At 34.9% G+C, this 17,062-nt stretch overlaps 2 long non-coding RNA genes across 2 annotated transcripts; one reads left to right on the top strand and one right to left on the bottom strand.

Moving 5' to 3' along the window:
• Positions 1 to 1,477: 1,477 nt before the first annotated feature.
• LOC107947447 (uncharacterized) lies at positions 1,478 to 2,623 on the bottom strand. The gene is made up of 2 exons (XR_001697120.2): positions 2,130 to 2,623; positions 1,478 to 1,854 (listed from the first exon to the last, which is right to left on the bottom strand). It is a non-coding gene; the product is annotated as an uncharacterized lncRNA (long non-coding RNA).
• LOC121216177 (uncharacterized) lies at positions 1,854 to 5,063 on the top strand. Its single transcript, XR_005912251.1, has 2 exons — positions 1,854 to 2,033; positions 4,594 to 5,063. It is a non-coding gene; the product is annotated as an uncharacterized lncRNA (long non-coding RNA).
• The last annotated feature ends 11,999 nt before the right edge of the window (positions 5,064 to 17,062 follow it).

Here is a 17,062-nt window from a genome sequence, read left to right as displayed (position 1 = left end):
CTGCGACGGACGAACAGATTCTGAAAAATTTATCCATCCGGGATGGAAATCACGCAAAAGGTGAAAGGTTGAAAAAAAGAGAGAAATGTAAAGCACCAACAATTTTTGTTTTAGAACTTGTAGATACAAACTATTGGTAGCCACAATAACAAGCCATACAAATCAAGTGCAATAGTAAAATAGGCTGAACATTCAAGATTACTATTATGACATGAACGTTATAGTTTTATCTACACACGCCTTCATGCAAGATATGGATAAAATGAACATCACCTATACCAAAAGAGTATATACATTAGCTTCAAAACTAACCTATACAACAGGGATTCATACCTTTTACTTGTATCTATCCATTATCAGAACAATATTAAAAGACAGAAGATTGTTTTCTTTTTTTTTTTGAAAAATAAAAATCCATTTGTAACTAAAACATGAATGCAATTAAAGTTGAATGTAACTTAAGAGTGGAAAAATGTAACTGCAAATTGATAATGAATAAATGAATAAAACATATAATATAATTACATTTTATCCTCACAATAAAAGTGAAAATGTAAAGTCTCAAAAATTAATTCAAAATTAAAGTGCATTTATCAAATTAAACGCAAATACATCCAAATGTTTTTTACCAAAAAAAAAAACTTAAATTGGAAAAGACAATTGTAAATTAAAATAATAACTTCCAAAGATTTCAATGAAGAGGAACGACGTAAAACAATCAATGCTTCATTAGAACCAATATTCAAAAATCTAAAATATAATATTATTTTTTGTAACTTATATATTTTTCTAGGAGATGGTAGTTATGATAATACCTCAATTAATTAACTAAAATACCTATAATGCCCTCATTGACTTCTAATGCCTTAGGAAACTAAAAAATATATTATATAGATAATAATTTAATTATATAATTAATAATAAGAGAGAGAAAGTTATATTAATTATACTTATAAATTATTTTTATAGTACATAATTAAATAAATATTTTTTATAGTACTTTATATTTATATATGTTTTAAAAATATCTTCATAATTAAAGTACTGTAATGCATAGTACTAAATTTTTTATTGAATATGATTAATTTAAGTTTGTCTAAAAATTTTATAAAAAATATAAATAAAATATATTTATTTAACTCAATGTCAATAATCCAATTTATACTTATTCCTTATATATTCATTACTATCATTTTATTCAACCAAATAGTGTAATTTAATTACTTATATTTTTCATACAACCAATAAAACAATGTAATAGTTACTATTTTTTTATTTTATTCTTGCTCTATTCAATTATAATGAATCAAACCTATCGTCAAATTTTTTTATATTTAACTTTAAAATTGGCAATCAACAAAGAATATGTTTATACTTAAATATAATGAACTCAGTGAATCAGTGAAATATCCACAACCCAAACATTCCATCATGCATCCACAATAACCATATACATATATTATATTAGAGTCTTGTGTTTAGTAACGCGTAACATTTTAACATGCATTGTCTAAGAGTTCATTTACATAACATTTATAAGGATAGATTGCATAACAACCACATATATTTATTAGGGAATTCATCACACAACACCTATATATATATACTGTAATAGCCCTTTTGCCCGGGCTTTTAAAATAATAAAAACAAACAAAAATAACCCAAGCCCGCACAAAAACAGGACATGGCCCAATACAGCAAAACTACTAGCCTAGGCCCAATTACCCAAACCCCAAAACACCGAAACCCTAGATGCATTCGCCTCAGCGTCGCAACAGCCGCTACTCCGCCTCCAGCAGTTCCCAGGCGCCGCACGTCTCGAAATCGACCACCCTGCGCACGTCACGCACGAACCTACAGCAACAAACAGCCAACGACTACAGCAAAATAACGAAAAAGAAGGGATTTTCTATTTTCTATTTTCTATTTTTATTATTTTCATTGTTATTTTCGACTATTTAAAAGCCGATTAAAATATGTAATGGGGGAGAGGACTGTAAATTGAAAAAAACAGTGAAATAAAATCAAAAGAGGTGAATTTCGACTTAGATCTTTTATTTCTTTGTTTGCTTTATTTATTTTCTGATTTTTTGTATATTAAACAAAAAATAAAAAAAAGGGAATATCACCTTCAAGGATATGCCGTTGAAACCCGAGCCTGCTTCGCCTGAATCGGGGCCGGAATGGCCGGGATTTGAATCGGCCGGTGGGCTAAGAACGGCGGCGCAGGGATGGGATAAAAGAACCCTAGCAGAGCCACACTGTTTTTTTAAAAGGGAACAAATGATTTTATTTTTTTTCCTTTTTTTTTTCAGTTTTGTCTTATTTAAAGCAAGATGAAACGGCGTCGTTTTAGCCAGGTGCGACCCGCGCGGTGACCCGACCCGGAGGGGAGGATCCGCGCGTTCTGGCCGAATGGTTAATTTGCGCATTTGGTCCCCTGATTTTTAAAAGCATGTTTAAATCAACTTTTTATTTCTTTTGATTTTGGGCATGGGTTTTATTTTTGTTTCAAATAAGTCCCTATTGAGGCGCAGTGTTTTAGAGGGGCGGATTATTTCCATTTTGGCCCCTCCTGTAATTCGCACGTTTCAAATCGGTCCTCTGTCTGATTTTAATTTCATTTTTTATCACTATTGTTGCATCATTTATTATATTATTTATATGTATTTTATAATATATATATTTTATAATTTTTTCTAACGTTTATAAAATGCATGCATACGTTCTGTACCTGCAATCATTTCTTAATATGTATATATACTAACACATTTTAGTTTCATTTTTTTTAAAATATAAATACACGTGGTTTATTTGTTTATTTGTTTTTTTTTCATTTTTAAAACATATATTTAAATGTATATATACACATTTTTAAATCCACACGTGTTTCCTATATTTTGTGATTCAGGAATACGCATTTTTTATATATATACATTTTTTTATACTTTTGAATCATTATATATAAATATTTTATTATTCTATATATATATTCCATTATTTATGTACTCATTATATATATAAGTATTATAATATGCATATACATATTTGCATGTTTTACCAGTACATGTATACTTATACATTTTTTATTTTTGTAAATATATACATATACATTCTTATTTTGTAAATATATACTGGTACATACTTTTATGTTTATTTTATTTTCATGATTTTCAAATACATACATGCAGTTTTATTAGATTTTGATTAACGTATTCCATTTCATCTATTTATATGTATCTTTGTATATGTGTGTTAAATATATGCGTACACATATTTGCAAATTTACTTGTATATTGTACTTATACATATATTTGTAAATATTTATTCGTATTGGTCTTAAATTAAAGTTTTGTTTCACACTATACATTAACTTTAACATACCTTTCGGGAAACATGTTTTGGTTTTGCCAAAATCATCCTATTTTATAAATTCCAAAATATTTGGCATTCATGATTCTCGTGAAAGATCGTGTCCTAACTTACTGGATCGCGATTATTTTTCGATGAATTTAGAAAGCCAAGTATTTGTTTTGCAACAAATTCACAAATTCTAAATAAAAGCTTATTCTCGGGAATTCAGAATGTTGGGTCCTAACTTACTGGTCATGACATTTTCTTCTCGAAATAAGAATTTTCAAAAGCAAAGGCAATATTCGGGTATTTTGAAGATTTAAAAATATTGTGCCCTAACTTACTGGGTGTGGTGTTTTATTTCTTTGAAATGAGAATGTTTTATCATTTTAGATCCATTCACGGGTTAAAAATTTCTATTTAAAATCTTTTCAAATTTTCGACATCAAGACATAAAATAATCAAATTTGGTACCGATTTTTGGGCGTCACGAGGGTGCTAACCCTTCCTCGTGCGTAACTGACTCCCGAACCTGTTTTCTCAAATTTTGCAGACCAGAATTGTTTTTTTTGGTGAGCCGATCACACCTTAATAAAGGGTCGGTGGCGACTCCAGTTTTTATTTTTAAGTCGAAACTAAAATTTTTGTTTTCAAAAAACGGTTTCGACAGCTTGGCGACTCCGCTGGGGACCTAGAGAGTCGAGCCATAAACTGATTATATTTGTCTTTGTGTCGAAAATCAAAAGTGTTTTAAAAAAATTCATGAGTTCCCTTCGTATTCATTGAGTTTTGGTATGTTGGCAACTCTGCATTTGCATTTTGCATTTCACCCTTTAAGTGGGAGCGAGAAACTAGTCCTTCGTGAGGTTTTCACCTCCGTGCAGGGTAGTGGACCGCTTCCGGGATACATCCGTACCTATGTCTCCGTGAGATTTTCATCTCCGTGTAGCCATAGGGAAATGTGTCCCCCTGAACTGAACTCGATCCATATGAGCCTATAATGGGTGAGGATCGAGGAATCTGCTGGTTCGGGTACCTTTACTCTAGAAGCTAAACCTCATATAGTGAGCTTTAGGAACTTGACCTAGGTAGAACTATCCCAAAACCCTAGGGGATTCCTGTTTAGGTATTTCTTGCTATTTTATGTTTGTTTATATCTTTTTGGTGTGATGCTGACTTGGGTTTTATTTTTTTTGATTGCATGACATCATGATTGCATTACATTTTCATCATAAAAAGAGGTGTTGATTCACGTTCGGTTGTCAAGTAGAGAGCTTGTCATAAGGAAATGGGTTTCTTGATAAAGTGGAAAATAATACGGTTGCCCGAATATGTTCCGAGAAAACACAACAAGAGAAAGATGATAGTTTAATGGAGGACTACACAACCATTGCTCCGTTGCCCAAGACTCAAGCTGACGAAGATTATTCGAGAGCCGCTGAACTCTTTTTTAAGGGAAGCCAACGAGTATCACGACAATAAAGGAGCAACGAGTCACGGCCCAGATCAAGTAAAAAGGAGATAGAAGAGACATCCCTTTTGAAGAGTTCGTGAGATTTATCTTAAGGCTTGAATGAAGAAGAGGATCGAATGACTCCGCCTATAAGGGCAAAATCGTATATATATCTACTTTATGTAAAGAGATTTGTTTTCTAGTAAAGTTGTTCTAATAGAATTGAACCAAGAATCAACGTCTCTTTTCGCATTCATTTCATGCATTTGCATTTCATTGCATCATATGCATTAAAAACCTTTAATTGATCCTAATTAATTAAAATTATTGCTCAGTTAACCTGGAAACTAACCAACCAACCCAACACCGATACGGTACTCGGGCAAAGATGAAAGATATGGATCAGAGATTAGAAAAGCTCGAACAGTACCAGAAGGAGATGCAAGACCGGCTTCAGCTACAAATGCAGGAGCGGTTAGACAAGATGAAGCAAGAAATGTCTGAGAAGATGCGAGAATCTCAAGAGGATATAGTGGCAAAGTTAACCCGACTGATAACAAAGGGAAGTGACAAAGGAAAGGGCCCCATGGCAGATGTCAATGAGGGAAATGATGATGAACTTTTCTATCCTCCAGGTTTCACCCTTCCGCATGAGCGAACTCAAGCTGAATACCCGCGCAAATCTACTGTCACCATCACGCCTCAGCAATTTCGAGCTGGCATTTCGAATCGCCAAACTAAGTCGGGTTTTAATCCTGAGAATAATCCTATTAACTCTGCCATTCCTGACTTTGATGAGGTGGTTGAGAAGGAAAGAATGAAGGAAGAGTTACCGAAACAGTTGGAAGAAAGATGCAAGTGGCTCGAAGAGAAGTTCAAGGCAATGGAAGTTACTAAAAGTTATTGAGGCATCGACGCAAAAAAGCTGAGTTTAGTGCCAGATCTAGTACTCCCTCATAAATTTAAGATGCCTGAATTCGAAAAGTACAATGGGATGACTTGCCCAGAGGCTCATATCACCATGTTCTGCAGGCGAATGGCGGGATATGTTAACAACGACCAACTTTTGATACATTGTTTCCAGGACAGCCTTACGGGGGCAGCATCTAAATGGTACAATCAGTTGAGTCGTGCCACGATTGGCTCATGGAGGGACTTGGCACATTCGTTCATGAAACAATATAGTCATGTGACTGACATGGCTCCTGACAGAATTACCCTTCAAAACATGGAGAAGAAGCCGAGCGAAAGCTTTAGGCAGTACGCGCAGAGATGGAGGGAGGTTGTAGTCTAAGTTCAGCCACCACTCCTGGAAAAGGAAATGACCATGCTATTCATTAACACCCTGAAAGCACCTTTCATCATACATATGTTAGGAAGTGCCACAAAAAGCTTTCCTGACATAGTCATGAATGGTGAAATGATTGAGAGCGCTATAAGGAGCGGGAAAATTGAGACAGAGGAGAGTAACAAGAGGTCAGTCTCAAAAATAAGAGAAAATGAGGTGAACAACACAGGTTACTCTAAATTGGTTACCGTGAGTCAGCCAAGAAAGGTGGTTGGTAATCAACAGAATTCATCGAGGCAAGATTCCGGCATGAAGACTGAGAAGTTTCAGTTTACGCCAATCCCAGTATCGTATAAGGAACTGTATCAAAATTTGTTTGATGCACATGTTGTTTCCCCTTTTCATGTGAAGCCTCTACAACCTCCGTATCCCGAATGGTATAATGCGAACACACAATGTGAATACCATGCTGGGGTTACGGGACACTCGATTGAGAATTGCACTGCCTTCAAGAAGCAAGTTGAAAGACTTATCAACATGGGTATTGTCAAGTTTGGTGACTCGTCTAGCGTAGGAAATCTGCTACCCAATCATGATTGAGGATGGAGGGACTGCAATGTATGAAGAAGTGGTGAGAAATTTGCACATCGATGCCATATATGCAGACACAATTTAAAGGGTCCTTGTTAGATATTTGCCTTAGAGGTGTTCTAAATAATGAGACTGCGGAGGAAACCCCTGAAGTATTTAGAGTCTGTTAGAGTAATGTTCAGAACACACTTGTTGCTTTCAGCCTAGAAGCAATAAGGTTTTCTTTGTGAAATAGGCTCACGTCTGAATATTATTATTTTAATGAAATACATTATTGCAATCATCTTTGAGCAAATGTTCTTTCATTCTTTACGTTTTTTTCATTTTTTTTGGATTTTTTTCTGCCAAACCATTCATTCATATTATTCATACATTCTTTTGTATATTCTCGGATACCTACTATGGGTCCACAGATATCAATGTCATGAGTGACGCTGCTACAGACTCAAAATTTCCTTTTGAGTGAGACATGTGTTTAGAGGGATCTCATGACTTTGAAGATGACATAGATTGTAGCTTATCTCCAGACTTGAGGAGGGTGATAGAATAAGAGGATAGACAGATCCTACATCACGATGAATTATCAGAAATTGTGAGCTTGGTGAAGATTGGAATTGACATGATCACAAAGACGAGGTGGGACCTTATAGAGCTACCCCAAGAATTCAATGATGTCTTCACATGGTCATACCCAGATATGCTCGGGTTAAGCACTAGCTTGTAATCTGAATAATAGTATGATGTCAGAAATGGGCAGTAGGTTCAACATCGATGCTATGAACGATGCAATAAACTTTATTTGCTGGGGCAATATCCTCCTCTTTGGCTTATCATAGCTTTACTCATTGAAGTCGAATTGTCATTTCTCTACATTTTATCCTAAGAGGAAGACCCGAAGGTTCGTCCCAAAGAATTTCACAAGAGGGAACTAGTGTTGAAAAAGATCCTTCCTATACAAAAGGATTTTAGAGGAAGATAGAGGCCAAATTAGAAGGGTCCATATGTTATAAAGAAAGCCTTTTTTGGAGAAACTTTGATCTTGAGTGAGATGGATGGTAAAAATTTACAAAGTCCTGTAAACTCAGATTCAGTCAGGAAATACTCTGCTTAAAAAAGGTGGGACCAAGGTGAAAGCCTACAAAGGGCGCTTTGAGTCAAAAAAAAAGAGACTAGGGTGAAACCCTACAAAGGGAGCCTTGAGTAAAAAAAAAATGGAGAGGCTAAGGGCGCTTTAGACCAAAGGGCGCTTTAGACCAAAGGGGATTTGAGTTGAAAACCCGAAAAGGACGGCTCAAATATTGATCAGAATGGGGCATGAAGTAATCAGAGCAGCTCAAATACTGATCAGAGCGGGGCATGTAGTGGTCTTGCTATACCTGAATCAACAGGAAAGGGTAGGCGACATTTTGGGGGCATCGACAAAGTACTGTAGATCTTCTAAACACATGTTAAAGTCAGAATGGTCTTCAGAAAGTCTGTACAGAGAAGTTCAGGCTGCGATATCTGGGGCACCTAATCCTTATACTATTTTTGTTATTCTTGGAACACTTCATTCATTTCCAAGATATGCATTCCTAAATCAATTTCCTTATTATCCATCTTTATTATCCTTGATAATTTATTCATTTCGAGCTATGCTCAGAGCCAACTCTATTCTTATCCATGATCTTTTTGCAAGCATGTTGCATTAGAATAATGGTTAATAGACTAATAAAACTTTCACAAGGGAAGTTTTGCATATTACTCTAGAAGTTTCTAAATAATACAGGAACCTGAAACAGGACTATTATTTAGAACGCACCAGGTTGGAAATCTAATAGGGAAAAGTCTAAATTCAGATTATCCCTTTAAATTTTGTTGCCTAAAACATCGATTGGACAAAATGGCAATGTGTCATGTTGGTGACAAGGCTTCAATGAACAAGCAGGCAATGATCACCGAATAATAAGAAGAAGTTGTTCTTGGAGAGGAACATTCTTCATTTGTGCATGAGAATTTGGTATGACACACTGGGAATGGTGTAAGGGACCAAAGAGTTTCATATCCTGTATCATTGAATTGTGATAGTAGAGGATTGAGAAAAGACCAAATCTTTTACTCTTGGGTGACAACGGGAGAAAGATGGTATAAATTTTGCATCTCAATGGATCAAACTTGGAGGTTTATAGTGGGGGGCAATCTGGTTAAGTGTTTCTTTCGAGACGCCAGCTGAGCAAGAGGGTGCTATAGCACATTAGCGATGAAACTTTAAATAAACTGTGAGTAATGATAACCTAAGTGAAAATGAGGGATCATACTCGGAAAAATGACATTCTGCATTCTTTCAAATGTTATTCATATACGCCTAGTTAGGAGCATTTGATTCATTTGATCATGACATCCTAATCATTAGGCATAGTTAGGTTCATAAAGTGAATTATACAGGTCATGTTCCCCAGAGAACAGATCGGTGAAATCATAAAGCCTTATCTCCCTGAACAACAGTTGAGCAGGTTGAGAAGCAGCAGGTCTTGTCTTCCTATATTGGTAGCGAAGTAGATCAAATATACAGATCTCGCCTTCCCATACTGGTGGCGAAGCAGATCGAAGGAAAAAGCAGATCTTGTCTTCATGTACTGGCGTGAAGTAGATCAAAGATACAGATCTTGCCTTCCCATACTGGTGGCGAAGCAGATCGAAGGAAAAATCAGATCTTGTCTTTATGTACTGGCGTGAAGTAGATCAAAGTCAACAGATCTTGTCTCCCTATACTGGTGGTGGAGTAGATCAAAGAAAGCAGATCTTGTCTTCATGTATTGGCGTGAAGTAGATCAAAGAAATAGATCTTGTCTCCCTATACTGGTGGTGGAGTAGGTCGAAGAAAACAGATCCTGTCTTCATGTACTAGCGTGAAGGAGATCAAAGATAGTAGGTCCTGTCTTCCTATATTGGTAGCGAAGTGGATCGAATATACATCTTCCCATACTGGTGGCGAAGTAGATCGAGGAAAACAGATCTTATCTCCCTAAGCAGTAGTGGAGCAGATCGAAGATGGCGGATTTTACCTCCCTGAGGTGGCAGTGGAGTATATTGAAGCCAGTAATTTTATCTCCCCATACTGGTGGTGGAGTAGATTGAAGAAAGTAGATCTTTTCTTCACGTACTGGCGTGAAGTAGATCAAAGAAAGCAGATCTGTCTTCCCATACTGGTGGTGAAGTAGATCGAAGATACAAGTCTTATCTCCCTGAATTTGCAGTGGAGCAGACAAAAGTAACCAATCCTATCTCCTTGAAGTTGTAATGGAGTGGATTAAAATCGCAGATCTCATCTCTCTGAAGTTGCAGTAGAGCAGATCACATCAGATTTACCCTTAAGTTGTAACAGAACAAGTTGAAGCTATAAGTCTTATCTCCCTAAAGTTGCAGTGGAGCAGATTTTGTTCTTTTGAGAAGCTACAACATATGAATCCTATCTCCCCGACATTCCAGTGGGGTAGATTGGAGCACCAGTTCCTATACCTCTAAAGATGCAGTAGGAAGGAACAAGACTACTTGAAGAAAAAGGAGCACCAAGGTTTAGCACGACCGTGCAAAATTGGCCATTTTAAAGTCTTTGCTCTGTTCCCGTTACACGATAACAAGCAAAGAGGGGCAGCTGTAATAGCCCTTTTTCCCGGGCTTTTAAAATAATAAAAACAAACAAAAATAACCCAAGCCCGCACAAAAACAGGACATAGCCTAATACAACAAAACTACTAGCCTAGGCCCAATTACCCAAACCCCAAAACACCGAAACCCTAGATGCATTCGCCTCAGCGCCGCAACAGCCGCTACTCCGCCTCCAGTAGTTTCCAGGCGCCGCACGTCTCGGAATCGACCACCCCGCGCACGTCACGCACGAACCTACAGCAACAAACAGCCAACGACTATAGCAAAATAACGAAAAAGAGGGGATTTTCTATTTTCTATTTTTTATTTTTATTATTTTCATTGTTATTTTTGGCTATTTAAAAGCCGATTAAAATATGTAATGGGGGAGAGGACTGTAAATTGAAAAAAATAGTGAAATAAAATCAAAAGAGGTGAATTTCGACTTAGATCTTTTATTTCTTTGTTTGCTTTATTTATTTTCCGATTTTTTGTATATTAAACAAAAAATAAAAAAAGGGAATATCACCTTCAAGGATATGCTGTTGAAACCCGAGCCTGCTTAGCCTGAATCGGGGCCGGAATGGCCGGGATTTGAATCGGCCGGTGGGCTAAGAACGGCGGCGCAGGGATGGGATAAAAGAACCCTAGCAGAGCCACACTGTTTTTTTTAAAAGGGAACAAATGATTTTATTTTTTTTCCTTTTTTTTTTCAGTTTTGTCTTATTTAAAGCAAGATGAAACGGCGTCGTTTTAGCCAGGTGCGACCCGCGCGGTGACCCGACCCGGAGGGGAGGATCCGCGCGTTCTGGCCGAATGGTTAATTTGCGCATTTGGTCCCCTGATTTTTAAAAGCATGTTTAAATCAACTTTTTATTTCTTTTGATTTTGGGCATGGGTTTTATTTTTGTTTCAAATAAGTCCCTATTGAGGCGCAGTGTTTTAGAGGGGCGGATTATTTCCATTTTGGCCCCTCCTGTAATTCGCACGTTTCAAATCGGTCCTCTGTCTGATTTTAATTTCATTTTTTATCACTATTGTTGCATCATTTATTATATTATTTATATGTATTTTATAATATATATATTTTATAATTTTTTCTAACGTTTATAAAATGCATGCATACGTTCTGTACCTGCAATCATTTCTTAATATGTATATATACTAACACATTTTAGTTTCATTTTTTTTAAAATATAAATACACGTGGTTTATTTGTTTATTTGTTTTTTTTTCATTTTTTAAAACATATATTTAAATGTATATATACACATTTTTAAATCCACACGTGTTTCCTATATTTTGTGATTCAGGAATACGCATTTTTTATATATATACATTTTTTTATACTTTTGAATCATTATATATAAATATTTTATTATTCTATATATATATTCCATTATTTATGTACTCATTATATATATAAGTATTATAATATGCATATACATATTTGCATGTTTTACCAGTACATGTATACTTATACATTTTTTATTTTTGTAAATATATACATATACATTCTTATTTTGTAAATATATACTGGTACATACTTTTATGTTTATTTTATTTTCATGATTTTCAAATACATACATGCAGTTTTATTAGATTTTGATTAACGTATTCCATTTCATCTATTTATATGTATCTTTGTATATGTGTGTTAAATATATGCGTACACATATTTGCAAATTTACTTGTATATTGTACTTATACATATATTTGTAAATATTTATTCGTATTGGTCTTAAATTAAAGTTTTGTTTCACACTATACATTAACTTTAACATACCTTTCGGGAAACATGTTTTGGTTTTGCCAAAATCATCCTATTTTATAAATTCCAAAATATTTGGCATTCATGATTCTCGTGAAAGATCGTGTCCTAACTTACTGGATCGCGATTATTTTTCGATGAATTTAGAAAGCCAAGTATTTGTTTTGCAACAAATTCACAAATTCTAAATAAAAGCTTATTCTCGGGAATTCAGAATGTTGGGTCCTAACTTACTGGTCATGACATTTTCTTCTCGAAATAAGAATTTTCAAAAGCAAAGGCAATATTCGGGTATTTTGAAGATTTAAAAATATTGTGCCCTAACTTACTGGGTGTGGTGTTTTATTTCTTTGAAATGAGAATGTTTTATCATTTTAGATCCATTCACGGGTTAAAAATTTCTATTTAAAATCTTTTCAAATTTTCGACATCAAGACATAAAATAATCAAATTTGGTACCGATTTTTGGGCGTCACGAGGGTGCTAACCCTTCCTCGTGCGTAACTGACTCCCGAACCTGTTTTCTCAAATTTTGCAGACCAGAATTTTTTTTTTGGTGAGCCGATCACACCTTAATAAAGGGTCGGTGGCGACTCCAGTTTTTATTTTTAAGTCGAAACTAAAATTTTTGTTTTCAAAAAACGGTTTCGACATATACAATACAAGATAATTTGGCACTTGAGTTATGAAACTTATAGTGAGCTCTAACATCACACATCGGATACACGGATCTTCATCACACCACATAGACTTGTAAAGTTATACATGTCCCAGAAGTGAAGCATAGAGCTAACACTCTCCTTGTTTCCCCTCACACTCCCTTTTCCCCCCAAACATGTCCCAGGGCCTCAATGCCCAAAATCACTATACATATAGGTGAGTACTTACAATTTTATGGCATGCCAACTATATCCAACGGTTTCAAGAATCACAAGGCCAAAATATCCAGTTTAACACACATATTACTTACCGATTATTCGAGCACCATTACTGCAAGTTAGCATCTTTTGTAAAACAATATCACTTTCATATAACACACATATATATATCATGTACACGTTTGCACTTTTCACAGTAATTACCATATCCACATATCAGATATTTGAGCTTTTCATCACTATACACAATTTCATAATCATATAAGCACATAAAACACAAAATAATGTAAATACAAGAAAACTTACACTCAGAATTTAAAGTAGGGTTTAGGCTACAACTTAATTCCCAAATAACATATGACTCGTATCTACAAGTAGAAATTCCAAACACTCACCACTTTACGCTTTTTCCAGAAAATCAAAAGCTCTACTAACTCTTTCTTAACTCGTAGCAAGCTCTAATGAATCCGAGGCTTCTCTCACAATAATCCTGCAATAAACACAATCAGATACCAGCCAAGGACTCACTTAAACCAACTAAAACATCAACCTATTATAAGTTCTCATATAACTCAATACCATTAACATAACAAATTTTAAATTCTAATATCTCGGTCTATACTCAGCCTTTTCACCTAACACTAATTCCGTTCATCTTATAATTCACCTAGCATGGTAAACCGAGGTTCTATTTGACTATGGCATTATAACTATTAAACCAATTTTTGAAAAATTGTTCTAGAAACCTTTAATTTTAGAAAAAAGGATTGAATTGCAACAAAGTTGAAATAGTAAGCATTTATGCTGCAGTTTTACCAGTTTTTGAAATTGAACTTAAAAACCCCATTCCCAAGTTTGTTTTCACGATAGATTTTCTCCAAACACCAAGCTTGCCGTCCTTTGCTTTTCCTTTGCTATTGCATTTGATTTTTGATTCCCAAACCATAATAATTTGATTTGCTATCATTCGCAAGTCAATTACCTTCATAAATCATTAAGAAAAACAATCAAAAGCTTCCTAGATTTCATCATTGTAACACTCCTAACCCGTATCTGTCGCTGGAATAAAGTTATGGAGCATTACTATATAAACGTGACATAAAACATACATTTCCAAATAGTAAAATAAACATAGCATAATCCATTCATATACATGCATATCATCCCTTAATCGAGCACTCAAGGCTTTAGAACCACTTTAGAAACGATTCGGGACTAAATCAGAAACATTTGGAACATTTAATAAAAGTTAGAACAATTGAACTGTAGGGGTTACACGGCCGTGTGACACACACGGCTAAGACACACGCACGTGTCTCAGGCCATGTAACAATTAAAATAGGGACACACGACCGTGTCCGAGCTCGTGTAACTCTCTGAGTTGGGTTACATAGTCAATCCACACGCTCGTGTTCTAGGCCGTGTAACTACCTAACTTGAAACCTTTAAAACCTACAAGGGACACACAGTCGTGTCACATGACCATGTCTCATACATGGCTGAGACACACGCCCGTGTCTTAGGCAGTGTGGACATGAAATTGGCCAAAATCAAGCCATTTCCATCACCCATTTCAAACATGTACCTACAAGCAATTTGCACCTATGATCAAGACACAAAAACATACCAAACCATGCATAATATGACCAATTTCAATAGACCATTAATCCATCCAATCAATATGCCATATAGGCACCTCAACCATAATCAAACAACTATACCAAAACATGTGCATATTTGATCGCATTGCTACCATTTCAAAACATACCATACTTGACCTATACCATGTCAATATAAACTTACCATTTGGACCTTTTCTCCATGCATCAAAATCACATAAGTGGCACAAACCAATCATTTCCAAATGGTACTAAACAACCAACATATATATACATACCAAAATCAACACTTAGCATTCAACCCAAACTTTAAACATAAGTCTACTTATACATGCCATTATAACTTTAGCCAAAACATTAAAAACTACCGATATAATCACTGGATAGTGTGATAGGTCTTTGACGAGCTTCTAAACCGAAGAGCTTCTAATTATCTATAAAACATAGGAAAAAAATGTAAGCATATAATGCTTAGTAAATTCGTAAAACATGAATATACCATTTCAATACATAACATTAAGATTAAGCATAATATAATCCAACCATAAGCTTGACACAAGCATAAGCACAAACAACAACACATGTTAGCATATTCAAACATAATCCAAATGAATTTAACATAGGTAAGCCATTACAAATGAACATAATTCATTTGAATTCATCATTTTCCTTAACATATCATACTTTCAATGAAACTTACCACTTCAACCCTTTTCATAAATACATGACATAGTTCCTTTTGAACACTTACCATTCCTTTCCTTTTCATGCCTATTGAATCATTTAGAATATCATCGGATACATGGGATAGCTCACACAAAGTGTGCTAAACATATAACCGTAACATTTTCTTTCCTTTACATCATTGCTCACACGAGCTATGAAATGGGCCTACTCACACGAGTTGTGGGTTAGAATGTAAGCTACATGATGTTGCTCACATGAGCTGTGGAGTATCCGCAACAAATGCAGGACTTCAGCCATCGGTAGGACATTCAAGACCAGCACTCGAAACATGAAAACCCTAATGACATGTTATTTGTATCCTACTAATTCCTAAGGTTCAAATGGGGCTCGATAACCGTCGTGACGTTGTTGGATTTACATCATTCAATTACATAGCAATCAACACATTAACATATTAACATCATTCAATTATTTTCGTATTGGGAAATAAGGCAATGCGGTAGACTTGTTTAGTGCCATGATATGTTTGGATTATTTACTGACTTTGTTTTGTTTCAATTTTGGAAGTTTATATGTTTGCTTATGTTCATGAACCTTAAATGATGGCTTGATGTATCTTGCTCAGACATGTTTTGATTACTAGAACAATTAAATTTAGCTGTTGGATGATTATTTACCGAAGTAAGTGATGCATGATGCTTAGAAATTGTTTTGGAATGAGTTAAGTGCATATGTATGTTTCATTTTCATTTCCAGGGGTAGAGGTATCGATATTTGGGATTTAAAATCGATACCTCTGTGTTTTAAAACGTGCAGGGAGTTAGAATAGAGATTTGGTATCGATACCTTTGCTCGAGCATCGATACTCGGGGTTAAAGTATTGATATTTCATGAAGGGTACCGATAATTTTTGAGACTTTGGGATTTTAGTCAAGAAACAAAATGCAAGTTTGGTATCATTTTTCCAGGTGGTATCGGTACCATATAGAGAAAATATCGATACCCTAATGTCAGTATCGATACCTACGGACAAGTTTTGCAAATCTTGCCCAATAAATTTATTGATTTGTTTAATAATGATTATTAGACTATTTTATGTATGAATTGAATGAAATAATGATAACTAACAATTACGATTGACTCAAAACCTATACAAACGATACTTGATGGATGTTTTGCTAAATTGAACTTTTAGTTGTTATAAATGACATGAGACGGTAATGTGGCATCCCGTATTCAGGCTTGGCGACTAGGCCAGGTATAGGATGTTACATCTAAGAAATTGAAACCTTTTGAAAAAAAGAAAGAAAGATTGAAACATTGGATCACCAGAAATCTTACCAATTATTTAAATCAAACCGAAAATACTGAATGTTCAATCAAGAGGCAAGAGAAACCCAAAACCTTTCCTTATTTCTGAGCTTTGAAGAGGTAAAGACTACAATTAGAATCGAGAGACTGAGGCGAAGCAAAGGTTAGTGTTGCATTACTAATCAACTGGGTATTCTAATATTTTGGGTTTAAGCTTATGAAATTTGATGCTTAACTTGATTTTCATAGCAATATCTATTGAATTAAATTTAGGGTTTATAAACCCTAAATTTTAAAATTCAAAATTGAATCTAATATTTAGGTTATTTTAGTTTAAAAGAGAGAAAAACTTGTAATGGAGTAAAATATAGGTTAGTTAAATGTATCGAAAATGAGTTTCTTGATCTTAAGATAGGTTATTTGTCTGTTCATATAGAAATAATGAAAAAAATAAAACAATAATCAAATTCAAATATCTTTATA

Source organism: Gossypium hirsutum, chromosome D04 (assembly GCF_007990345.1).
Source record: "Gossypium hirsutum isolate 1008001.06 chromosome D04, Gossypium_hirsutum_v2.1, whole genome shotgun sequence".
In the NCBI taxonomy this organism is placed as follows: Eukaryota; Viridiplantae; Streptophyta; class Magnoliopsida; order Malvales; family Malvaceae; genus Gossypium; species Gossypium hirsutum.
This window is presented reverse-complemented; position numbering and strand designations above follow the sequence as displayed.